This window comes from Malurus melanocephalus, unplaced genomic scaffold (genome assembly GCF_030028575.1).
Source record: "Malurus melanocephalus ecotype Western Australia unplaced genomic scaffold, MMel_1.1 scaffold_51, whole genome shotgun sequence".
Taxonomy (NCBI): Eukaryota; Metazoa; Chordata; class Aves; order Passeriformes; family Maluridae; genus Malurus; species Malurus melanocephalus.
The window spans coordinates 2720997-2748864 of NW_026623283.1; positions in this window are offsets into that span (position 1 = coordinate 2720997).

Genomic DNA, 27868 nt, shown 5'->3' on the forward strand with positions numbered 1-27868 from the left:
TTCACTGCCGTATCCCAGGGGCCACTCCTCCATAGAGGAGGAGGACGTAGCAGAAAGGCAAATGCCTGCTCTCTGAGAGAGGAAGGCAGTAACCTGTGTGTRCAGAATGGGAAAATACAAATGCAAATACTATTCTGAATACACACAGATGCCTGTCAGAAATCTATATAATGTGGGAGAGTTTGGAGTCTGAACAATACAGTTTATGGGCTGGAATTCAGCGCAGTCCTGATTTATTGCTGACTCTTTCTGAGACTTCTTAGTCCTAAGTCGCCTCCATGAAATGCAAGTGGAATTTTGCCTGAAAGAGGGATGATAAAGGTACAGGAAAATAGRTCTTTCATAAAGAATTTTTTAGAAGTTCTGTTGTACCTACAGCTAAACGTGCTGTGAACAGCTTGCTCCTGTTTAGGAGGACTGATGYGAAATGGCATYGGTCCATTACAACTAGTGGTGCTGGGTTTGATGCTGGTTGAATATTTGGACAAATACTTGTATTAGTCCCATGTTATACTGTTGTACACACAATTTAGCCCTGCCTTTTCCTTAGCATAGTGCTGGAGTGTTTGGCAGGGATTAGGGGCTACATCAAAGAGTCTATTTTGAGCAGGAGGTGCCAGACATCATCTTCATATCAGATGGACTGCAGCCAGCCGTGCTCACAGAAGGACAGACGTCTGGCGAGGCAGAGGACAACAGAAAGCTGGGGCCATTAGAAGAAGGCAGTGGTGCTGCCAGCTATATTCCCTGTCCCAGCCGGATATATCCCATTTACGATGCTGCTGTGTTGCCTCTAGCAAACAGATCAGTAAATGGGGAAGGAAGGACAGTAGGATAATAGATGGGTGGTCAAAAAGAAGAAAGACTAAAAATGTTTTTGCATCCATTTTATGCATCCATGTGCTCATAGAGCTAGTTTGCTGTACTTGGAAATCTCAGACTTAGGACAGAAGTTTCAATGATTTCAAAGTGGCAAAAGTCTCAACTGCTGTGACAGAGGTCACAGTTTCTGGGCAGCCTGAGATGCAAAAAGGATATTCCTACCATGACTATCCTCTAGAATCTAAAAGCAGAGACTGATCCAGTTCTGCAGAAAATTGGCAGCCTGGAAAATGTCTGGCCTGCATGTCCAGTGGAGTCACCTGAGCACCAGCAGCCTTTGCGACATATTTTAAGCCACCAACAGGCATTGCTTTTGCCTAATGGAGGCTGAGCCTAGGACAGTTTGCTCCCACTCACACACAGAGCTCCATCTCAATGGCTTGGGGGTGCAGGTGAGGTGATTGTCCCCCTATTGATGACATGGCAGACTCACTAGATTTAGGGTCTGTGTCAGGGCCAGCTTGCTGAACCAAAGTGCTGGCAAGCTGGAAGACTTCTAGGATCACTGCTTTTCCCCTGAAGAAAGGTAAGGCTACTAGTAACACCTTTCAGGTGTGTTGATAAATAAAGAAATGTTCTATCTATAGGCTAAAACTGTAGATAGACCTCCATTAAGGGTCTGCTTAAAATAAAGGGTTAAAGGTGTGATTGACGTATTTCCCACATCCTGAAGTCCTTAAAGTAAGTTTGCTTAGCAAATCATTCATARGCACCTACTGGCACTTCCTGAAACTTGTGAGTGCCCGGTTCAGGCAGTTGAGATTGCTGCCCATATCATTCTGCTGTCTAAATCTTTAGGTGTGTAAGCAGTAATGTGTTGCTGTGCTTAAGATAGTGTTAAAGACGTGACTTGAGCAGCCTATCACTTAAGACCCTTTATGAGAGGTCTCATAATTCAATTCCTTATCATTGCTGCAGCTACTTTCCTCCTCTTAGAAGATTGTGAGGTACAGCCTCTGCCATCATACACTTATGTGGCTCTCAGCACAGCTGGCTGAGACTGTAAGTCCTCCCAAGATGCAAACAGTAAAGAGGAATAAGAGCATGAGGTGGGTATGCAGTGACAGAAGTGAGATGCTCACAGCTGGCAAGTTGTGTGTCACAGGTTTGTAGATTTGAAATGCCATTTATATCCTGACTGCTTGTCTCAGTGCACTGACTTTGTTCCTGTGCCAGGTGTTGCATTTGGCCTTTGGCATCAGCCTGTGCAACCATCAAACTTCATCTGAAGCTGTGCTGAAGTGCTGCACTGCACTGCCTTTTCCTTCCCCAGGATTTCAGCTGTTTGAATTGCTATGTGTGTCATTCTTCTTCCACTTAATGACACACGATGGTTGTACTTTGTCTTTTATCAGCTTGGGGGGTCCCTTTCCCTTTCCCTTTCCCTTTCCCTTTCCCTTTCCCTTTCCCTTTCCCTTTCCCTTTCCCTTTCCTTTCCCTTTCCTTTCCTGGTACAATGGGAAGCTGCTTTTAGCTCTGATGGTTTGAGGTTTTTTTCACCAGTCCCACGAAAATCTTTTGTTCTTGCCGGAGAACACATCTGGGAGCACAGAGCATTAGGATAGGCTTCAAGCCGTGATCTGCATTTGAGGTGCTTRTTAATTCCCACTTATTTGTGACATCCGCTTGGGAAACCCTTCCGACCTGCTGCCTATAGGAGCGGACTGATGGAGCCGATGGCACACGCCGTTTCAGGCTGCTCCTGCAGCACTCCATCTGCCTTGCTTAGCTGGAGCATTTATTGTCCAAAGCCCTCCTGACAGGAAACATTCTGGCTGTAGTGAAGTATCCACAGAGATTATTATGGTATTTGTTCCCAAAATGCCTCCCAAACCCACAATACTGACTTCTGTGTCCTAATTGCACTGCATCTGTTTCCAACCTTGGAATATTGCCTCTTTGGTGGAGGGGCTGATGTAACCACACTGTCTCTTGGTATCCATTGTGGTGTCTATGTTGTTCATGAGCTGAGGAAATAACATGGTGCTGCAAGTATCCAGTGGAAGCTGGCACAATCTGGATTTATAAATAGGCCTAGATGTCTTTAGGAGGCATTTGAAATCCTTGATATAAAACCCCTATCTTGAGAGTACTTATTTTATGTACTTATTTTTCTCTRTGAATGCCAGTACATGTACAAGCATATGCATGTGTTTGTGCATGACATATATGAGAGATTTTTGTCCCTACATAGGGAGAACATGGGCCGGTGTGTGTTTTCATGAGCCTGTGTGTTCCACCCACAGCATCAGCTCTCACCCTAATGAGCTGAAGCTACATTAGCAATATCCCAGGCAGATAAATTGACTTTAAACCTTGGTTTGATGATCCTACTAAGACATTCAATTAATTCTGTTTTGCTACAAGCTAATTTATGACTTTRTGTTTATTCCAAAAAAATGTTGAATGTACGAATCAGCAGCAGACAAAGTAATGAATTATTCTACCCTCCTTCATGCTCTTGTCTTCGCACTTCACTACTATAAGAATGGAAGAGGAAATATGAAAGAAATGTCTTTTGATGTATGAAATGTGGGTATTTTCTCATACTGAGCTGTATCTAACTGGTGTAAACACATAATCAAGCCCTCTAGGAGATGCTAATTAGTGCAGTAAATGTTAGTTTATTAATTGCCATTACGTTTCTCTTTGTTTCACCAGTGAATGCGCCTTTTCAGGAGAACAGATTTGATATGGTGTGTCTGTAGAATTTGTTTGTGTTCATGGCAAATGAAGACAAGTAACCTAGCAAAGCTGTGATGAATTAACAACATTCCGTGCGATCAACATTTCTGTAACAGAGTCCACAAAGTGCACGGGCTTCTGTGTGATCTGAGAAGAAAAACAACACAAAACAAAAAGCCCCGGAGGATTTGATAACAATTTTCTGCTCCATCTCTCTACTTGGTGGGTTTTTAATGAGCCCTCCAAAAGCTCAGGTAGTAAAACTTCTTCCTTTTTGATGTGGCAGAATACACTGCCAAGACATACTTCAGGAGAGGCACTTCAAAGGCAAACAGCCAGCGAATACAATTACGTTAGGTGAGGCTGCTGGGTATAATTGAGTTYCTCCCATCCTCGGAAAGTGATAGAAGACAGTGCCTTAACAATTMCCTCTTCCTGCTCCTCCAGCTTGTCATTATAAATCAATACTTACCCTATGATGTTCACATTTGTAAAAGATACCATTGTCATATGCCACACTGCCTGTCTCAGGTACYGGGATCCAAATAAAAGGTCAAGTGAGTGGTCCCCCTGTAGGCAGCTGCAGCATGGAATATGGAGAGGGCAGAACCAGCAAAGCCCGGAAGATATCCCTTTGCTTCTGTGAAGGCTGCCAAAAATTGCTGGAAACGGTCACGCCAGGATGTGCCAGTTTTTCTAGAAAGCAGCAAAGTGGATAGTTGTCCTGGTTGCAGAGAGGGTAGAGGTGATGTGTCAGTGTGGCAAGCTTGTTGTGCTATAACATCCACATCATCACTAGGGGCCTTGGTTTTGGGAGTATAAGCTGGGCATCCCATCAGAAGCGTGCTACTTCTGCTTTTGCCTTCCCCTCCCAAGTGGGAGGGTGTTTGGCTCAGCCCCTGGTGGTGAATACCTTTTYGTGGGTAAAACACCTTCTCCCTTTGTTCACTTTTGGTATTAATATTATTGTTGTTATCAGGCATGTCTTATTCCWTTGCTTTTTGCTTTCAGGAAAACATCACCACAACCCATAGCCTCTGTTTTTTTCCCTCCTCTACCAGAACAGGAGATGGGAAGGGGAGTGGCTTATTTTGAGTTTAATTTCCTGCTGGTGTTAGTGGCAGCTGCGTGTGCTGAAGCAACTTGGTGTCCCAGAAGGACTACTATGGAAAGCAACTTTTCTGGGTGTGGATCTCGGTCACAGCTTGACCAAGCTTTCAGGATCCACTTTCAGGCTTTGAATGGAGAGAAAGGCTTTACATGTTTTTCATMGTTTGGCTTGTGAAGCCAAAGCATAGGAGGAGGTGTTTTCCTTCTATGTGGAACACAAGCACTTGTGTTTTCATGGATTTTGGCCAACACAAACCAGGTATCTCTTCATACTCCTTTCCCTGTAGARGAAGTTCTACAAAGCCTTACACTGTGAAACAAAGAATATTTTTTACCCTGTCATTTGAAAAAGCTTTTTCATAATTTTCTTCAATCATTTGCCTAGAAAAGTTTCAGTAGGCCRCTGAAAATCTAAGGCCAGAATTCTTGTTTCATCTTTATCTTTGAAAGCAAAGTTGCTTTGCAGTGTCTTTGAATTGTCTGAGTCCCACCCTAATCCTGCTCAGGACATCTTCTATTTTATATTATTGTACAAATAACAGCAATCCCATGTCAGAAATTTCTAGCTTGGACTTGTAAGGGTGTCTGTTCAAGATGCAGAATCCTTCTTGCCCCTTTCCCCTTTGGCACATATCTTGCTTCTGTGCTTCTACAGAAGCCAAAGGCAGGCATGGCTGGCTCTCTGCTGGGACTCTGCATGGTGACAGTGGATGTTGCTGCTGCAGGTCTTAATTGCCTTAAAGTCATTGGTTTGTTTTCTGGTGATAAATAATTATAACCAGCATATAAATATGTAGTTCTTCTCTGTGGGAACACAGAATTCAGAGGTTCTGTCCAAATGTTTGTATAATGAGTGACAGAAAAAAATATTGGAGGACCTTTTATTTTTTCGGATTGAGAAGATTTTAAAAAAAAAGAGTGTAAGTTTTGTGTTCGGTGTTATACTTCAGCACAGCTTGAGCAAAATTTCACRTTTTAAGTAAGGGGGCTTTGGTTCTTTTGGACTCTAGTAGCAGAAGGGTATGGAGGATGGACCTAGCTCAGAAATGTGCTACAAATCTGGAGATAGAAACTGGCTTATCCTCTGAGAYATGCTCCATATATGCAGAATCTATCTGAATAAATGAGCCCCTTACTTAACTGGGAACGTACTGTATATTCCATCTGCAGACTGAATGATTGCTCCATTTCAAGCCTCCTGACTCCCATGGAGCCATCTGGTACACACTAGTTTGTACGAATAGGTGAGGATTCCTGCTAACACAACGGTCTTCAACTCGGCAGAGTGCTGATATTTAGCACTCTGCTTCACATCTGTGCGCAAAGCTGCAACAAAAACCCCAACATTTTCTGTGTTTAATATTTAAATGAACCTTYCTTTTTCTCCTGGAAAACCAGTTGGGACAGGAACAATTAGCGCAATTACATCAGAAAATGAGTTGGGCTATTAATACATCCAACAAAGCAGAGATTTCCTGTTATGTGGCATTGTGAATGTTTTTTTTTTTACCCATTCATTGCTTAGGGCTGAGTGGGGAGAAAGGTGGGAGAGGAGAAAATATGTGTCATGTAGATATTTTAATATCAATTTGAGATATTGTCAGAAAATTAAGCTAATGGACATAATTCATGTTTGTAGACAGCAGGAGGCTGCTGATAGGACTTACCAATAGATATGTAAAGATTGTGTCCTTTTGGGCTGCCCTGCAATGTCAGAGGTGTCCACATGAGATTGGTGGCCTGGCACGACACCACAAGGAAGCTGCCTTTGATGAGTTACATGAGTTGATGTGTACTCACACATTTCCATTGTCTGGCACAGGGATCCACAGGTGTATTTGAGACACCTAGTATGTAGCTGGAGACATGAGACCTGTGTGCTCATTGGCAATTAAAAAAAAAAATAAAGAGACATTAGATCTCACTTTCCCCCCAGGTACTGCACAGGGTCCTACAGCTGCTGTGTGGGAAGTGCTGCTGCCCTGGGCTGGACAGTGGGAACTTGTAGGGAAGTCTCAGCTCAGAAAAGTCCTACCAAGTCTTGCTCTCCTTGGATGTTTTGCTGAATGTAGGTTACTTAAGATTTTTGCTTAGTCCAGGATTATATTCGCATCAGTAGCAGGCACTATCYGGTTTTGGTTTGACTGTATTCATTTATTTATTTCAGCAGCAAAAAGAATGATGGATCTTTCCAATGTAAGTGCCTTTTTTTTCAGCCTTTTGAGCTAGCTCTTGCTTCTGATGCATCTTGACTAAATGGGAGTCAGTGTGGATGGTGCCAGGATTCATATTCATTCATACCATGGCAAATACGTGGTTTAGCAGTGCGGGATTGGGTCTGTGCGGRTTCTTGTGATTCATGTCACTCCAATCTCACTTTGTTTTGGTAAATGTTGCCCCTCAGACATGGGATCTCTTACAAACTGGGATCTGTGCTACATGCTTATTGCAAAACACAGCCTGCTAAAAACAGCTGTAAGGAGCTCCCTTTGTCTGCTTGGGGTTCTTCACTTAAGTGCTTGTGGTGCCTGATTAAATTAGTAATCAGAGATATAGTCATGCTATTTTGTGACTCTGGGAGCCTTGATTGTGGATTATATTTACACACTGCAATTTCTTTCTAAATTGAGTCTTTGTATTCAAGGACTTTAAGAGTCTTTCAGCCTGCGATAAAATCCAGTTTGCTGTATAGGCTAGTTGTTGCTGTGGTGCCAAGCTCTTGGTCAGGCATGCTGTGTGAATCAGTTTTTCATTTGCACAATAAATATGGCTATGTGAGAGTTCATGCATGGTGCAGTGGTTTYGCTGACCTTTTACACTGAAAAACTGCATGATGGCAGGCTGGCAGATGCGTTGAATGCCTTCATGTTGTGTTGCCTCAAAAAAAAGTTTCTTTTTTTTTCAGAACAGGGGTTGGCTTGAACCAAAGCCACATAAATAGTACCAACAAACTTTGTGGTATTTAAAATCCTTGCATGCATGTGAATCCTGTGGCCTATCCCTGGTAAAAACAATAGGGCTGTAAAGTCAGGCAGCCCTTACAGAATATTTTGTTGTGTTTAAAACCCACAATATATGCTAGGACAGTCGCTCTGATGCATGCACGGATGTAGCAGAGGTAGGCAGGAGGAAATCCCACCACTGCTGATTTTGAGRCTCCAGAGCCATTGAGGTGAATCCTTTGGTTGGAAGTCCCTGTTTAAAGTTTCTTCTTGTGCTGTTCAGAACAGGGCCAGGAAACCTGATCTTCTGCATCAGCCCAGCTGCATTCACTTGCAAAAGGGTGCAGGGAAAATGAGAAGAACTCAGTCTGCCCTAAGAAGGTGCTCCAGTATGAAGAAAACCTTGGGCCAGGCAATGGTTTGAATCATCTCAGAGTGGGCTCTAGTCACTTAGGGCTTTYTCTAGGCATGGCCTGAAGTTTCACCCAGGGTTTGAAGAAACTTTTGCAGATGGGTTTTCTTGCTTGCTTTGCTTTGTTTTGCTTATTATTCCCTTCTGGAAAYTAATGGGTTTTAATGAAAAAGGATCTTTTTTCCTTCTCTGAAAAATTCCTGATCATCTTTAGTGGGCACTGTTCTTTTAAAATATTTCTAGGTGACTTTTACTAGCAGTATGGTTTATTGGAACACCTTACATTGATACTAACGTGAAGGTCCTGTTTATAAATGTGTCAGTGAGGTTAAAACATGTAATTCTATTTCTTGCTTTACTACCCTGCTGAAGCAGTACTTCAAATCTCTGCCTTAATTTCCCTTCTCCGATTACTTGCCGTCTCCATAAAAATTCTTTGYAACTAGATTTTTATCACTTGTGCTAGGAAATGGAACTCTGATCTCACTTGGATCTTCTTTGTATTGCTATGATGTAAATAATATTCTATTTAATGGAGTACCTTTAATAATTATTTTGAGGTATCTTACYAGCTACAATAGCCATTGAGCCTATTAGAACAGGGAAATATTTGGATGCATTAACAGTCCAGATGAACAAATACAGTTTACACACTTAGAATGAAATTCACTCTTYCCAGAAAATTAGAGAACCATCTTGCAGATTGTTGGAATGATGCTGCCTAGTGGCATTTTCCTTCTGCCACACAATAGCTGCAAATCACTCCCCAGTGAACTGAAGAGTCCTACAGGATAGCAAATGGATCAGGAATGCCCCTGGAGTGAACTCTCTTCRAGTTCAGGGGGTTTCTGTTCAAACATCTGGAGCTGCACTCGCCTCTCGTATTTCCTCTTTCAGCACAGATGTGGCTAAAGTCTTGTTGAAACAACCTGCCAGGACAGAAAACAAGCTACCCTTGCATGGTGGCAGCTGTACTCACTGTGACATTGTGCCTCCAAGAAGGCTCCTATCCCCATTCCTGGCCAACAACAGATGCTCGGTGAGGAGTGTAAGAAGGGTGTAAGAGCACGGTGCTGCGTGTCCGGACACCCTCCGGCTGCTCTGTGGCTCTTGACGTGGCTGGTCATGGCTCAGGCTGGCACAGGGACCTGCCAGCATGAAGGTGGACATTGGTGGGATGTGCATATCCAGAGCCAAGCCTGAAGGRTTGGAGGGGAGGCAAGGAGGCACACACAAACATGAAGAAGGGGKGTCCCCCAGGCAGTCTGGAGCTTGCTTGTGACATCATTTAAMAGGCRGCTCCATCTACCTGGAACGTGCTGTCTCAYGGCTGATCACACGCAATGCAGCCTTTGTCCTTCCATAGCTGTTCAAATGCACTGGCTATCTGTCTGCTTTTGCTGCTGGTRCTTTTTGGTAAGTCATATTTAGTGATCTCACCCTTCATGGGAGAAACGCAGTTGTTAAGATTTGGTCTCTGTTAGGTGTTTGATTTGGTATCCCTGATCTTGGACTAACGTTCCCTGAATTGCAGAGGTTACAGGCTACCCTCCAGCATAATTTAGGAACAGAAAAATGTGGCACGTAGGTGCAATCACACCCAGACCTTTTATTGGTATATACAGCCTAGCTGTGATCTTGAAGGAGCCTGTTCCTGGGGGCTCCACATGTTGTTTAGTGTTAATGGCAAGTCATAAAATCCTAACCCAGGCTTCCTCCTGAGCCTGAGTGCCTCTGCTGGTAGCCTGCTGCTCTTGCCTGAAGGCTCTTCCGCTTCACGCATTCAAATGTTTTTATTTTATGTGGTTRGATGTAATGGGACTCACCTGTTTCAACTGCCAAGCAAAGTCAGCAAAATAACCTTGAATCTCTGTGAAGATTTCTCCTAGTCTCCTGCAATCACCGGGGATTGCTCCCCTCCCCAAAATGTTAACATCCCCTTCCCTGCCACCAGAGAAAATCCAAAGCCCTCCAAACCATCAGTGCAAGAATGAAAGCTGTCACAGTAATACAGTTTCCATAGGTAGCACCTTTCATGTTGGTTAATGAACATTTTGAGGGCCTTATTACTGTGGCAGTAGAATTGCTTGGTGGCTTGTRTGACACAAATGAAATGGGACTAAAATTGTGAGTGCAAAAGTTTAAGTTTAAAGGAATACAGTTACTGTGTGATTGTTAATTCCATCTTTGCAGGAGGATAGCAGCTGCTTTTCTTTTCTTTTTTAACAGATGGAGTGATTTCTCATGTAGTGTTACAGTAATGACCAACGTGACACAGAAGGAAAATTCTGTGACAATATGGTGAGCAAGATCTTAGTGACAGCTCCACTTGGTTGTAATTTGTAAGCTCTATATTGTTGCTCTATTCTTTTTTTTTTCTTCCCCCACCTTCCAAATGCTGCCTGTCTTTTCTGCCATATAGAATTAGATTTCAAGCTGAATCAAACAGTTTAATTTGAAGGACTCTTAGCTAAAAGCTGTTCAAAATGTTCACGAGAGTTTGCACCCCATCATAAGTTTAAAAAAAGTAGAAAAAAATAAAAGCATTGCATTATGAAACGATGGTGTGAAAATTATGCCATATTTATCATCTCTGTTGAGACAGCTGCCTTGATTTCTTCTGTAGCAGCTGATCCCTTCTCAAGGAAGGGAATTTCCCCCTTTGAAAAAGGAAGCTTTGCCCTGGCATGGAGAAGGGCACAGCCCAAATGTGGACCAGGAATGACCCCCACCCACAGCCCCTCTTTTGCAAGACAACAATAACTTTGTGACCACTATGTGCACTGCTCCATTAGGTAAAGGGCTCTGAARGTCCCCATAAGCTTCTCAGCTACCTTTATGGGGAATAAGTCACAAAGCAGTCTATTTGTGGGATGGACAGGATGTTGTTCAACTCTTCCTTTGAATGTATTAAATATGAAACTTGAAAMGATAAAAAGAATGTTTGCTTTATACTAGCAAGTTAAAAGTACAGTGGAAATGTTTTTTAAAGGCAACACTGCAAAATAACAGAGATGCTGTTTTTCTGTGGATRATAGGGAAGATAGAACCATCCAGTGGATTCAGACACAGTTTAAAGCAGAACTGCAGACTATCATGAAGGTATGAGACAGGTAGAGTCTGTATGTGCTGCAGTCCTGACCTTCTCTGCTTCTGTCTGARGGTTCTGTAAGTGAGCTCTGTGGACTGTGGCAAATTCTGCTCTTGGAAACTGTTCCCTGCAAAATAGTCCCAAGGGTTGGTTTTCATGCTTGCTACCAAATGCCACTGGCTCTAACAGTCTTATTGCAAAAATGTGTACAGTGCCAGYACAGCCATTTCTTTATAACAGGGAGAAATGCCCCTAAGAGAGACATTTTCCTTTACAGTTCATAAATGGGACTTAACTTTTTGTGTTTTCTCTACATAGAAAATGAGGCTTTTTTGATCTCTATGGCAGATTTTTCTTTAATTTCTGGAATTAGCRGAAACTTGTGATAGCGTTTTTCAAAAGGTTGATTTGAGCAGGGTGAGATTAGACTGATTCTTTATTTCGCATTAACTGCCTTTAAAATTTCTCCAAGTGAAGGGCTACCAGCCTGCTGCTCAGTGACTAATAAATTTGATTCATCCTCACTCCCCACAGGGTTATCCTCCTTCTTACTAATGTTTGACATTTTACATTTTAATTAAAATCACCCTCCAAGCAGCAAACCACTAAGAGAGTGACAGATATTCCTACTGCAACAAGATATAAGAAAAAGGGCAATTTGCTAACTATATCTTCAGTAGCGCCTCTCACTTATTTGCTATGTGGGTACCTAATGTGTGTGTGTGTCAGAGAGAAAGACAAGGCAATGCCTATCTTAACATTCAGGGTGTTTTCAGTGCCTAAAGACACTCTCTTTTAATGTCTACATTCCCATATGGGACGTGCCTGGGGAGAAGAGCAGGATGAGGATGACTGGTGGATGAGCCCAGTGGACAGGTGTGGAGAGGGCATTTGTGTAAAGAGCTGTATTAATCAGCRTGTTAAAACATCACAGGAAGCTGAAGAACAGGTAGCAAAGCATGGATGCAGTGTCAGTGGCAGCATGGAGGAGATATTTGGTGGGAGATGAAGCAAGGGACTGGAGTGCACGTGAAAGGTCTGAGGTGCACCAAGCTGGAGAGCAACATTGCAACGTGCTTAGAAGGAAGAGGAGGCAATGCCACTGCAACTCAACCCCTTGCAGAGGTAAGTCTGTTGGCCTCAAGCCRGGAAGTAACAAATGCTTTGATTATTTGAACAGAAGAAAGAAGACCTGAAAACAGAGCAATGGTTGTTTTTTTTAACTGCTCTGTRTGTAAGTCAGAGAAAGGATAATCCGTGGAAGTTGCCCCTAGTGTACAGAGCCTGATGGCAAGATGATGGTAGAGCCAAAGAGACAAGGATGGATGCAGGAAGAGGGACTGAGCAATGCTGTAAATACATTGAGGAATTGTTACCTGACTCTATATGGAGAGACAGAGGGTGGAAAGACATTTATCCACTGCCTTTGGAACGAGCATGAAACCTAGAAAGAGCCCATCTGCTCATGAATCTTATCTACCTTTGACAAAGAGCCCTGGTGTCCACGTGTTCATGAAAAAACAATTTTTTGTAGATTGCAGTGTCTGGACATGTACAATATAAAAATTACCATCTTTCCTTGTGCAGATTAAGTGACTAGGTTGTGAGATGACAGTGACACAGCCTACACCCCACTTATTTCTAACCCATTGCAGCATGTTCCTGATTCTCACTGGTGTCTCTTCCTCCATCTCAAACACAATGACAAAAAATATTTTTCTCATATGTACCTGGTCTGCTAGTATTTAGAATTTGTTTTCAAATGCCTTTAGAAAAGATGGTGTTCRGGAAGATCTTGCAAAATCCTGCAAGTTACAGGCTTGTCTGGGCCTTTCTGGATTGTGATGTGAAACCCAAAGGAATAGCAGAGAAATGACAACTCCCTTTCATATGATATCCTGGCTGCCCTTAGGAGATGAACAGTGGAATATGTGACTTCTGAATAGAAATGTTCTGAATGAAGAAGAAGTCTTAGATATATCGGTACAAATATAGGGGGGAAGAGAGAAAGCTGTAAGGCAGACGGCAAGATTTTGCTTTCACAGCTTGTTTCTCCTCCTTCTGGACCAGAAAAGTCAGAGAAACATGGTAATTYCTCTTAARCAGCTTAAATGATCTGCATTTCARCATTGYTTAAAACACAYAATCAAGTGGGATGAACTGGTCTCYCGTAACTCCAGRAAGAGACCTGTTTTCRGTTTGCTGRAATAGCTGCTAGATAACAAAACCTCTGTGTCATGTCCTCTTGGAAATAACAGCTTGGTGAATAGAAGTTGCTCTAAGAAATAGTGYTTGTGTCTCCTCATGGCTTGGTCCTCAGGAGGCAATTAACAAAAAATGGTAGAGGTGCCCCCTCCCATCCTGACATCTCAATTTTGTGTGGAGGAGAGTGTTGTGTCAGCCCTGGTAGAACCTCTTTGACTTCCTGAGTGCCATTGCTGGGTGTCTTTGTGTGGCCATGATGGAGAGGATCCTGGCTGTTTTCAGAAGCAGGTTTCTTTGGGAGCTGCAAGGGCTTGCAGATGCTTTGTCTGACTTTCTGAATGCAAACATGCACATGAAAATAGCAAGCAGCCACTGTGTCCCAGGAAAATGGGTACAATGCTGTACAAATTCTTACTCTCCATCAGCCATTCCTCAGGTATGTTGAGTCATAAATTAGGCTACAGAGGCATGKGGAAGGAGAGAAACCCAAGCTAGCTAAACAATCTGAATTTAAAGTGGATTGATTAAATTCCATTAAATCCCTGTGTAGATGTCCTTGTTCAAAATTAAGGTAAAGTAAGATAAGTCTCATAAAGGCTGAGTTAATTCTGAAGGAGAATATGTACACAGAGATTTAATGCATTTTTAACTAATCCATTTTAGCAGTTAATTCAGATTAACTGTACTCAGTTTTCCTCTCTRGCAAAGCCCTTCAAGGGAACAAGATATGGAAAAACACCAGGCTGAGCAGTGCAATGTTTTTAAACATCCTATGCTGTCAATTACAGAGCAGATAATTAGTGCCACAGCAACCCTGCATGGAATGGCTGCATGCAGACCTACCTGTGCTGCTGCTGTCAGAGGGGACAGTGGTCTCRGGAAGGACTTACTAAGAGCATCCTTGCTTCCAGGAAAGTGCTTTGAGAAATGCTGCAGCATGCTGGTAAGGCCTTGGTTAACCTGCTGCTATGAGGRATTTTGATCATTAATGAGGTGTCAGTGCCAGCAAAATGAATCCTCCTCACAATGAGTGTGGAGTTGGCTGATACCTGTGTCTGCCCATCGTTTGTGTGCCYGAGATGCAGGATGTGGTGTGAATCTTAATGGCTTCCCTCCTACCTGGAGCGATGTATTTTTGGGCCAATCCCCTGTTCATGCTTTTGTGTAGACAAAGCATTGCTTAGCCCTGTGTAGTCTTTAGTTGAAAAAGTCAAACCCTGGAGTTTAAGCTTTTCTATTGATTTTTAAAAATATATTGCAAACAATAGCTTGAAAGAAAATGGGAGATTATGAATAAATAATAAGGTGCATAGGTGTACAGGGAAAATGCAGCAATCCATAAATATAGTTAAGAATTCAGTTGTACAGTAAAAAGAAAGGGCATAAAAATGTAGATGACTAAAGCAATATGTGTGCAGAGGAATAATAATATACCATGAAATAAAATATTCAAGTATTGGGGGCTAAATTGCTTTTACTACTTTATACATTTTTTTAAAGTACCTAGAGGCCTTCAGGTATGAGTGCTAAAATAAAAATATTATTATTATTATGGATTTTGGGGGGCAGATGAGTTGGAACTCAAGGATGTCTCTTGTGCCTTAGTTCTATTGCATGTGGTTGAACACATTGGGCCAAATTTATCCCTGGCCTGCTATATTTACTGTTGAAAGCACTTTGGAAAAGTGCATATTAAAGCTATATGTAAAAAAAAAGCACTGAATTTTGAGCAAGCATTTAAGGTTAGGCAATAAAATCAAAGACATCCTCTCAGGTCAGTTTAGTTTTGGGTGAGGGGAGCAATTGCTCAGTCACATTGGTCCAGTGAATCTGGAACAACAGTGCATGAAAAGATATGGTGGCAAAATAATGTCTCCATGTGGGATAAGTGCTAATGCTAATCACTGGCTAGGCTGTTTCTCAGTTTTTACTCATGGATTTCATCCTAATTTTTTCACTGATTATTATTCTGCCTCAGTGACCGCCAAGGTAACTTTTCACMCTGCTTCACTGGGAAATTTGAGGCCAAATTTTTCTGCTGCACTCTGAAATTCATGTAAGAAAATTCATGTAAGAAAATTAGAATTGCTTAGGTTGAAAAAGACTTCTAAGACCATCAAGTTCAACCATTAACCTAATACTGCCAAGTCCATCACTAAACCGTGTCCCTCAAAGCCACAAATACATACCTTTCAAAGACCTCAAGGGGTGGTGACTCAATCATTTATCTGGGCAGCCTCTCCCAGCGCTTGAGAGCCCTTTTTGAAAATTTTTCCCCCCTAAGATTCAATCTAAACTTCTCCTGGTCCTTGTAAATAGGACATGAGGCCATCTCCTCTTGTTCTGTTGCTGCCACTTGGGAGATGAGATCCAAGTAATCCCCCCCCCTGTCTGCAACCCATAGAAAGGAGCTGAAATGCTGGGGCTCAGTGTTGCCTTTGCTCAAGCCCTTGTGCATGCAAGCTGCTGCAGTGTAAACCTTCATACCTGAGTGGAAGAGGATGTGGTGCAGGGGTGAGCCAAGGCACCCAAATCAGCACTTTTGAGTACCCAGAGAGSAAAATGCCAAGAGACAGAGCTGGAAGCAGGATGGCCATAATGAAACTATCACATAAAAACTCTGGCAAAAGGCTGAGCTTGTCCACAGCAGGCAGCAGAGTTGAAAGGGGTTATGCTCCCTGCCTTTTCCCTCCCTGGAGGACCAGGGAAACACATCGGGCCACTCTAAGGCTTTGTCCTGGTTTTGTCCCCTTCATTTAGATGCTGTGCTCTGCAGAGGAGGAGTAGGGAGGGTTCAGTCTTGTCTGCCCCTGGTTTTCATCTGTGCCACATCAAGATGTGTGTGTGTGTGTGAGACTTTAAAGCWATGTGGTGAGTTAATGGGGTGCACACATGCAGGGGTATCTGCCTTTCCTAGATGCTCCTAGATGTGTTGACATGTAGTACTTGCCTTTTGCCTTTTATTTCTTTTTCTGGTAGTTGAAAATACCCYACTAGTGGCCATGCAAGCAGCTTGTACCTTGTATGGCTTGGGTTTGTTATCCTGCACTTTCCTGCAGGGAAAGGTTCCTTGACCTCAGTGCAGTGGCTGCATTTTTATTGACAAAATGGCTTCAATACCCGAACGGTGTGAGGGAAAGCTCAGTTTTCTGTTTCCTTTAAAGTAGAGGGATCACCCAGGCTAAAAGGATGAGGTGTTTCCAGAAACTCACGGACATTTCTGTGATGGCTGCTGTGCCTTCTGGGAGGTTCGAGTCCARTGGATGCTGCCCTGCTGTGCTGCTTCAGCACAAGACACTGGCCAGAAGTCAGTCTGCTCCTAGTGAGATCAAGGCAGAGCTGCCACTGATTTGTGAGGCTGCATGGCTACAGAGCAGAGCAGGTGTGCAAATCATTCCTAGGGATCATGCTTTTCTTTTTGTTACAAGTGTGAAAATAAGGCTGTCCTCTCAGGAAACAATTTAAGCCCTTCTCATTCTTCAAGCTGAGCCCTTCTTTATCGTATTCTTTTCTTAATCAGTTTCCTGAACAGAGCTAGCTGAGTATGGGCAAGCAGGGCTGTCTGTATTTTGACTATGTAGCAACACAACTTTGTTAAAACTGTGGATCAGGCATTTGGATCAGTAGAAGAAAAAATACCCAAAGTTTCCATGCAAAACTCAGTGACACAAAAGGGCACCCCTTCATCAGCTCAGGGTGTGAGCATGTCCACTCTCCAGTGATGCAAACAATATCATTCCTTTCTTCCAGATGAAAGTATTCCTAAAAGCAAGGGACAGCAGACAGAGYGAACTGTCCTGATGACCCAGAGTGAGTCCTGGCCTCATCTGCCCAGTGGTGCCACACYGGTGTTGTGAAAAAGCAGGTTCACATGCAGCATTGCTGCCCATGCCCTGCCCATGCTGAGGGGTCTCAGATGCCTCTGCTCTGCTGCTCCCAGGGATGGAGGACCCAGGACTGACACCCTTCAGCATGGAATGACAAGGGCAGCTCAGGCCTTCTGTACTGTGACAGGATTCTCAAATTAACCCTGCWAATGGATTTTGGGGAACCCACTGCCTGTACAGAGGGACCCCCAGCCTGTGCAAGCTCTTCTCTGCCATCCATCCTCATCATCATGCTCACATCTGGGTTCARTAGTTCTCTCCCTTTGGTTGTTCCTGGCACTGAAGTCTGTCTTACTGCTCCTGTTTCTGTTCCTCAGAAAGGAAAGTGATGTTTTCCCCATTCCATCGGTGGGYTGTGAAGGTGTAAATCACTTTGGAGGAGCTAAGTCCTGCAGGGATCCTATTTTGCACAGCATTGTTCCTCACCTTGGATTTGAAGAACTGAGTTCTGCCGACTGCTTTTCCATGTCATGGGCATGGAGCAGGGCTGACACATGTTGGGTACCGTGCTGGGGAGATAAATGTGACAAAGGGAGAAGAACAAGTGACACCACCTCACTTTTCCCCATCTCCTTTTTTTTTCAGATGGTAAGCTTTGCTCCCTTCCCTGTTGCAGAGGTAATGGAGGGCAGCAGCAACGTGCCAGGGCTGCCCTCTGGGGTCATGGCTGCTGCTGTGACCAAAGGGGAGCGTGGTGGGCTGGCTGGATCAGGGACCGTGTTTGCAGGAGGCAGCAAAAGTTTACATTTGTGAGAGCAAAGTGAAGAAGCGTRGGATTGGAGAACACTGGGTGCTGCCATACAAGTGCCATAGCCCCAAGTCTAATGGGTAATAGAGTCATTAATTCTGCTGATTAACTTGGCCTTGGGGTTCATGGAAATGACATCCACCTCCTTTCTTTTTATTTTTTTTTCCTTTCTTTTTTTTTAAGCTCAAGCTGTGGAACGAGGGAACATAAAAAAACAAGCTAATTAGAGAGAAATCAGGAGAAAAGAAGCAGGGAGAAAAGAGAAGACAGTCTGAGCATTAATGAGACTGATTTGGGAAGAGGATGTGACAAGCTCTTCAAAAGCATTATTGTCAAATGTGTCACTGTTTCATAGACGGCTACTGCTACCTTTGAGCTTCATGCTGATAGTTAATGATTTGAAACTATAAAAAGATTGAAAAGGTAAAAGGGAAAATGGCAAACTCGACTGGATTTTAATGAGAGTCCCCCCCTTCCCACTTTTCTATTTTTCCATATGAAGCAGCCTTGGAAAATAGAAAAAAAGTTCACTTTCCCCCTGCCTGCTTGCTCTCTCAAGGCAAAAATATTTACAARGAAGAAGGAAGAGTGCAGAGGTCCACCTYCATCCGTCTCGCTCTGACCACCATCCATCTTCCCTTCTTCAAACCCTCAGCTCTCCCATTCACTGTCAAGCGGTGGTGGGGTTGTGGTTGTGCAAGCAGAGGACTGACAAAAATAAGCTGAGATTGATGGAACAGACAGCTATAGCTCTTGTTTGTTTTTTTGTGACGTGCTGAGCAGAAGCAGTCTTCACACTGTGAAATGTAACAAAGAAATCTAAAGTGATTACACAGGTTCATTTGTCAGTATCAGTGCTGCAGCTATTGCTGTGTGCAACAATGAGATGACAAGGCATTTATTGCTGATGGTTGGTTATTAGCCGCATTATAGGAAACATTAGCACAGTCTAGGATACATAGACCAGGGAGACAATGGCTTTCTGGGCTCCAAACTCAGCAGGGTAGCCTTGTCATTAAATTTGGTGGCACCAATTTAATTTTTTTCACRATAAATTGAAAGGAAACTTTGAAAACTAAGTCTGTAACCCTGCATTTACCTTAAGACTGATCAGCGTGCTTTCTTCAGATGTTACATTTTGTATYAGAAAAGCTGTGCAGCCCAGCAGGCCAGCAAATTGAAAAGATTCATTGGGAAAGACTTATGATAGGTGGCTTCTGGGCTGGTCCCATTATTGCCTTCCAGCTCTGAGCTCCAAAGTGCCCCTCTGCCACTGGGGTGGACCARGTTCTTCTCAATCAAGTTGGATGCAGACCTACAAGGAGAAAAGTCAAGAGGCTTCTGTTAACCTTTGTTATGAACCTTTGTYTTGCTTTTCTTATCTTTCTTGGACCTACTAATTTTCACTTGTCTTGCCTGGGCCCTTTAGGRTCAGATCTTGGTAGCTTTCCCATCCTTGCAAAATGGCCCTGTAGAAGCYACCAAAGTTATAGAATTGTAGAATTCTATAGGTCCTGGTTTGGAAAAGACCTTAAAGATCATCCAGTACCAAYGCACACTCTGGACCAGATTGCTCAGAGCTCCATCCTGGCTTTAAATAGCTGGCCTTAGATGCTTCCAGGGATGGGGCATCCACAACTTCTCTGGGCAAACTTTTCAGTGCCTCATTACCCTAGCAGTAAATAATTTCTTCCTAATATCTCATCYAAACCTACTCTCAGTGTGAATCCATTCTCCCTTGTCCCATCACTATTTGCCCTCTGCATCTTTCATGTAGGCTCCCTAGGCACTAGAAAGGCACAATTTATTTATCCTGAAGCCATCTCTTCTCCAGGCTGAAAAATCCGAATTCTCCCAGCCTTTCCTCATAGKAGAGGTGCTCCATCCCTCTGATCATCTTGGTGCCACTCACCAGGACTCRCACCATCAGGTCCATGTCCTTCCTGGGCCGGGGACCCCAGAGCTGGATGCAGCACTGCAGGTGRGGTCWCACCAGAGAATAAAAGTCTTTGACAGTSAGGGCTGAGCATGGAAAGTAAAGGTTTGGCATGCATGGGACGTGATTGGATGACTGCCATGTTTCTTAATCCATAAAAGAACATGCCTGTTCTGTGGCAAAAGCTGTGTTTGCACAGTGGTGCAAAGCCAGCCCTCAGTTCTGGGGTGAAGTGCCCACTTTTTGTAGCCTTTCAGTACTGCGTTTTGAAGAAAAAACAGAAATTCTGGTAGTGACTTGTTCTTTTCAAAGGTTTTTAAAATTATATAATTAATTTTCTTATTAACTCAGTGAGTAATATAGTCCCTGTTCTATTTTTTTCTTACACTCAGCTTCAGTTTATTTTATGCTACCATCAGTTTTCCAGAATGCCCCCGATTTTGGCACTGACAGCACATAAATAAACTGAAACAGTTGTCCTGGGAAAGTTGGAGGTTTTGACAGCTGCATGAGGRATCATGGGACTTCAGCCCATAAAATACCAGCGTAAGGGGAATTACAAAGTTTTAAAAACCACTATCATTTGGTAACATTGTATATACCAACAGGAGCCGGGTTTGAGCAGATCCAGCCCAAACCCAAGTATCTTTTAATGTAAAAATGAAATTTTGTTGGAATCTCTTCATCACCAGACTTGTGGGAGTCAGATGTGATTTTTTTTCTTGTGTTATGAAATTTATCATATTCTGTGCCCTATATACTCTCTGCCTAGCAGTGAATTTAATCTAAACTGTTTGTTCTGGATTAATTGATCAGAGAAGTAACCTGAAAAGATTCTGCCAGACTCAGACCCTTAAGATTCATAATTCAGGTAGCAAATTTTATAATATTTTTTAGGTCAAAAATTGGTAATTTTCTTTCTAAATTGCATTTACCAAATGYGTGTCAGGTCGTCTCCTACATTTATTTAGCAGGATGATTCTTCCCCTGCCAGACACACTTTAGGCCACATCAYCTGTCTCTGCCCAACAACTAATTTTGCCCTGAACTACCCAAACAATACTGTTTCCTCCAGTTTCTGCATCACTGTGCCATTCTCTCATTATTTCTGCTCTTGTGTTAATTTTGTTTTTGCTTCCAACTGCCTCCTGAAATCCTGTGATTTCAGTGAAATAAAAAAAAATATAGGGAGCTGATAGCACTGTAAATTGGTTTCAATTAAAGAATGTGTGCCTGCTGAGCTTTGTAASCAACATCCCCCATAGGATGGGCAGATAGCAATACCTGTGATGCATGGTGATCCTTTCAAAAGAGGATGTTTTGTAAAAAAAAAAAAACCACAGAGCAAATAATTTAGGTCAACAATATTAAAATTTAGGTAAAAATATTAAACAGTAACATCAATAATAGTAATAATAGTAATAATAGTAATAATAGTAATAATAGTAATAATAGTAATAATAGTAATAATAATATCATGCCACTTGAGACATAAGAGGGTTTAAAAAGGTAGCCAGTAAGTCTAAATCTACTGGTGGCAATTCAAAATCAAATAAGAATGAAATATCTTTTGAGGCCATAAAGCTTGAAACTTGTCGCAGAAKAGGCATCTAAACTCTCAGAAAAGAAAGCAATTTTTATTTGAGAGCACACAGGCATTTCTGACAAGTACGGTCTGATGAGTCAGCATTTCAGCTACTGAGTTAATGCAGCATTTGGCAGCTAAGCTAAAAAAAAAAGTATAAAAAAAGCCCTTTGGCGTGAACTTTGCTTCTGAGATATATGCAGTGAGTGTATCTCTGAGAAGTGGGAAGGTTTTTGAAGTTATAACAGAGGCTGTTTYAATTTGGGGCAGGCTCATTAAGGAACATGGTTTAAAAACATAGATTTTGTTCCCTCTGGCTGTATGCTGTGTTTCACACTAAACTTGGCAAAGACAAAATACAATCCRGGAGAAGGTATCTGTATTGTAAGATAAAATGCCTCAAAGACTGCCTGCTTTGTGGCTGGCTCAGATCAGATAAGAGCTGCATCTATCATACCCTCCTTGCGGTGTAAACCAGAGCTAGAGGTTTTAGGGGGTACRCTAAGATGATGTGTCAAAATTTAATTTAAACYCTACTGCAGTCAAAAAGGCCAAACCTTTCAAAACATTAGATGTTTAGCAGCAGTTGGTGCCAGTGGAGTTTTGTTGCCTAAAAGGGAAATGGTGGAAAATGACATAAAGAAGCAGTTAACAATGCTGCATGTGGGTCCCACCAATTGTCACAGCTGTTTCACTGAGGCAGAGTCACACCTTGGTCTTTGAGCTGTGTTTCTGCTCGCTCTTCTCGTGGTTTCCATATGTAATGTTAATGGCTTTCAATGTACGGCATATGCAGGAAAGGCAATGCCTGCATTTCAACTGAGACTGAAATGTTAGGCTAAAACTTAGACTTCAGATCCACAAGAATTTGTACACAAGAGAGCAGCAAGTAACTGATGACACACTTACAGGAAATGGATTTTAAATAAAATAATGTTCTTTCTCCTGGAAGGTGCTAAAGTTTCATACGAAAGTATTGACCCGCTATCCATTACAAATGATGCACGGGTATTTCAGACAAAGGATTTTATTGTTACTATTAATCATTATTTGTGTCATGACTGAGCCTCTGAAGGCCTGGTGAAACCAGATCATTGACAAACCTGGCCCAACAAATGCTAAGAACTCATAGCTTACATCCCTCCTTCCCCTGGGCTGCCTTTGCCTTCCCATGTGCATGTTTGAAAAACACCAATGAAGAAAATCAAAGTAGCAAACAAACATCCAGACCTGACCCTGAATGCTTGTGGCTGGTAGATTAAAACAAAGCTCATTGCAGCAGAGTTGCTCAGGATGACCCTTGGAATTTCACTTTTAAAGGTCAGATGGTAAAAACCACTGCTTTGCTGCTTGTAGGAAGGAGAGTTTAGCTGTAAGGTCACTTTGTTTTCACACTCTCAGAAATGTTACCTCCACCCTTCACAGGGAATGTAAATCAAGCAGAAAACCACCCAGCAGGGTTATCAGGGTAACACTAAATCAACACCAGCTGCAGCTGCTAGGGGTGAATGTAAAATTTACAGTGAGGCATATGTCTCTTGCTACTGAGCAATTAGCAGTGTTTTCAATTAAAACATGCAAAGACCAAGATGATTTTTATTTTAGTGGTCTGAATAAAAGCAARCTTAGAGGCCAGGCTAATCGAGGTTTTCTGTTCAGTGTTCATGGTGTCTCTGTATCAGGACCATATTGCAAGCTGGAGGAGGATAGGGAGGAGGGCAAACTTTCCTTTCAGCAGTTTTAAAAAACTGCTGACTAAAATCTGCATCTATCATCTTGTTATTGAAAAGTGTAAGTAAAAGGTGAGAGAAAATTGTGTCTGATATAGGATGTTTAGTTGACAGACAGCTCATTGTAACAGATGTGCTCCTTTTAAATAGCACCCTAAATGAGATCCCAGAAAGACAAGGACAAAGGCTAGGAGAGAGCACTTAGTCTAATTAGACAGAGAAATCCATTTCCTTTTTAACTGAATGCTTCTCTGAATGTGCAGAGATTTCCAAGTTATGAAGCACAAGCAAAGGATGGAGCATAAAGCTTTCAGTTCATAATCTGCAAGGCATGGAATAATAATGGTYCTCATTTTTCAAGCACTGATCTTTACTAGTTTGTTAAACCTGCACATCAACTCCTCACTAAAGCATCTGCAGATTGATGGCATGGCTAGAAAGCTTTTCATCTGCTGTGTATGTGGGGAGAAATTGTAAAGGATGGCAAAGAATGGCCTTAAAATTTGTTCTGTTAAAAAAAAATACACAAAGGAAAGGACTGGTAGTCCAGATTTTTACTTATCCCAAACTTACAGGAGAAATCAAACTTAAGGTAAAAAACACAGAAATGGTGCTGTGGTTTCTATAGCAATCAGTACTTCAGTCTCGACATGCCTTTCTTTGTGTGCTTTATTCTGGCCACAAGACATGAAAGGCAGGACCCCTCTCACCTAAMTTCAGCTCTTTCACTGCCAGTTGTTCCTGTAATTACTGCCCTTATAAATGTACACAAACCAAAGTTTTCCAGGATCCTCTTGTCGTTAACTTTGGGAGAGAGAAGCATCTCCAAAGTTTGTTTTATCTCGTCCAGGGCATGTATCTGAGTCTGGCACCTCTAGAGGGTTAATCTGTCAACCTATTGCCCTGCACTGACTGCAGGGAGGACAGATGTTTCAGGTTACCAGATGTGCTTCCAGACAGAGATAGTTAGGTCACTATTTTATGAAAAGTGATTTTGCACTTGTCACCAGAAAATGCCAAAATTTTTTCAACAGAGGTCTGCACACATACTTATGTTTGATCTTTCTCTGTTCTACCCAAGAGGAAAGGGAAGGAATCAAGAAAGGGAAGCTCAAGAAAATGGAGAACATGACTAATTTTTGTTGATCATTTTTGAGCTGAGCAGGCAGCTGAAATTTAGTGCCTTGGACATTATGTGCAATAATCAGTTATCCAGTTGAGCATCTTYGCTGCAACTTTTGTGTTTTTCTAAGTAAATAATTCTGTTTTCTTGGAAACTGGGAAATCAAATGAATGGAAAATGTTTTTCAGCTCTCACCTCTATACCTCTTCTGCCAGCATTTCCCTGGCCTCCATGAGASCTTTTATTTGCAGTACTGTTACAGTGCTTATGAAAATCATATCCTTGCCAGTGGTTTTTGACATGTTCTTACTTCACCCCACCAATAAATAGCATGTGTTAGCAGGGCAGTAGCAGTGAAGAYAGAGCAATGTGGTTTTCAGAGAGCCATGTGAACCCAGAGTCTGTGGGTCATCTTTGGTCTGGTTGCTGTCAAGTATTGAAGCCTGGGCTGCAAAGCATTTTCCCTGCTCTTGCCCATGCTAGCTGCATTGACCAGGAAGGATATGTCAACATTAGTGAAAGACYAACTGAAGTCTGTCAAGAGAACGAAGTGAGGAGAAGTAGAAAGTAATTGTTCTCTCCAAGAGAAAAAGCCTTAACRTCCCTTTCCAGAGCCAGCTCTTCTCTAAAAGAGTAGGAGTGAGAACAGGGAATGATCAGCCCTGCTCCTTCCTAGGACTCCAAATATAGAAAGAATGTCTAGGATAGAAACATCATTTTAGAAAGGATTTGGTATTTCTGGGCTGTGCTCCTTGCAWATAAAGAAACATTTCATTAATTTGAAGGGGAAAGCAAAAACCTTTTGCCACTAGGCAGTAGGACAACAGCAGCTTTTTACATTGTCTGAAGAGTAGTGCAGTGTCTTAGCATGAGCCAAACAAATGTGGGTTTTTTTGAGCATAAGATCTGCCAGACACTTGCCAGTGGTGTTTAACAGGCAAATTGCTTAACAATTACAGGAGGGGTTCTGCAACTGGGATCTGTGCAGGTGCAGGCTCCTGGTTATAGGCCAGGCAGATTTTGCAATGCCACTGGCTAGAATTATTTTTAAAGGAAAAACACGATGAAACTGTGTTTGTTTCTCTGTGTGTGTGTCTACCCATAAGTTTATGTACACACACCTCTATATGTGTGTGGGCATGTGTGAATGCAGATACATGTGTGTTTGAACTGCACATTGGCAACATTTGGAGCAGCATAAAAACCTTGCCAGCATTGCTGGTGATGAATTAACCCCAGTGGACTGAGTTTAGTTTGATGACTGAAATAGAACAAAGTCATCCTCAGCACTGAAGATTAACAGCACATGGAATGATGAAATAATGGATGTTAGCAACCCAGCAAAGTTGTTTTGTGTTTTCAAATGGCTCGGGACAACGTGGGCACAAAAGTGCATTGCAAGCACTAGCTGGGCATGGGTCAAGACACCAATCTCAGCTGGATTTCTCCATGAATGTGGGCAGGGAGTTGAGCACACAGGGCCATATTTTCCAGGCTTAGCAGCTTGTGGACTTAATTGGCTTACACAGCCACAGAGTAGGAAACGTACAGAGTTATTTATCYGTGATTTTGATCAAAGACTGCCTTAAGTGAGATACTAAGAGAATTAGCTGTGGAATAGATTTTGGTGACAGATGTCCTGTACTCTGCTGTTACGTAAAAAGCTACCTTACCTTCTCTGTCAGCTGTGATATCTGGCTATAATTAGAAGAAGTAATATCTGTCAAATAATTGGTTATGCACATTTTGATTAATTTCCTGAGACAATTCCACTCCTGTGCCACTTCACAATCTCCCTGCGATTTTTAATTTTCTCATTTGGGGAGAACTTTCAGTTAATTAGACTTCAAAATCTTGCAAACAGCTCTGTAAACATATGCGATAAGATTTATTTCGTTATATTTGTGAGATCCTGCTATAAGTGCTGGATGAGTATATATAACATKAATATGCGTAATATATATATCAATGCATGGTAATCTTAAAATGTGTCCTCTAAGTTACATAGCACCATTGTTACTGGAAATGGAAAAGCTATGCTAGAGAATTTTTTTTGAAAGCTTAGTTATGTTATGAAAAAGGACCATATAGTCTAGGAGTGCTGTAAGCCTGCTTTGCTGGTTAATCATGCTTCAACCAGTTAAGATTGTGAAAGATGTTTTCGGTGAGATGAAATGTTTTGAAATGTGAGGCTTGTTCATCCCACTGTGGGTTTGTTATATACATATAATTTTCTTAGAAAAGGAGTTAACCTGAAGGCTTCTTAGAATCTTGAATTTGGTGTAYCTGTCAGGCAGTGATGATTAACCTCTCCAAAATGTAAAATCAAAACAAGCAAGAGGAGAACACACGCTTTAAGACGAGGTGCTGTCCCAGGCACGGGACCAGCTGAAAGACAAGGAAAAGGTGTGGAGGAAACCAAGGAAATCAGTTCCAAGTCTTTCCTAGGGCTACTACTTCGATAGCATCTGTGTGCCTTGCGTTGGCAGGCGAGCTGCCCGAGGGGCTCCAGTCATCTCCAGCGGATCCACAGGTGTTGGAGCACGAAGCTCGCTGCGGATCCGTGCCAGGCACCCCGTGCCTTGCCTGGCTGTGCTGCCCCAGGCTCGGCTTGAGCAGGGAAGCGAGCGGCAGCAGCTGCAGTGCCAGCCCYGTCCCTCCCACCAGCAACAGGCGCCGGCATGCTGCGATGGCGCCAGCCTGGGGAGCCTCCAGGCTCAGGGCAGAGTTGAGGATGAAGAGGTGATTTTCTGTGGCTTTGTATAGATAAGAAACCATTAAACATCCAGTACTTCTCTGGAATAAGGGTAATTGGAGAAAGAGCAGATTTTTTTATCTTTTGCTTTCAGCACTCCCTTTCGGGCACACAGTAGTAACTGGACTCTACCCCAAATGTGCTGTCATGTTCAAGCCATAGTGCAGTATCTTCATRGAGCATGTACTGCTGATTATCTCTCATAAAAATTTTGAATGAGGTACACCTGCATTTTGGGTCAAACGTTATAAGCATTAGGTCAAGACTCACAATGAATTATCAAGCCTTTTGAAGCACTTTAGAGACTTGTACTGATTTGAAAGGTGCCAAGACTTTTCCACAATATGGTGTAAAAGTGGGCCAGACTTGACTTTGATCTCACCATTTGATATTGAGCCTCTTCTCAATCCAACCTCTACTTATTTTCTGTGTGAGTTCATCATCTTGTATGGAGAAAGAAGAGTTTTTACTCCAGAGCTGACCTGGGGATGGATTCACTGTCATCAAATCTTGCTGGGCATAGGGATTTCCCTGCTGACCTGATGTTGTTCAGGAGATGGAATCTGCAGAGGAACCCTGTGATTGACTCAGAGGGTGGGCACAGGTGAGCCTGAGCCTCCTTTGCTCTTCCTGGGGTGATCAGCAGAGTGCATACTTGTGCACAGGAGGGAACATCATCAGGATGCTCCTTTGAGTGGGCTGCCTCCTGGCTGGAAGACGTGGCAGGCCGTGCATTCAGCAGCRCTCTTCCTAGTCCCATCTTGCTTTTGGGTGTGT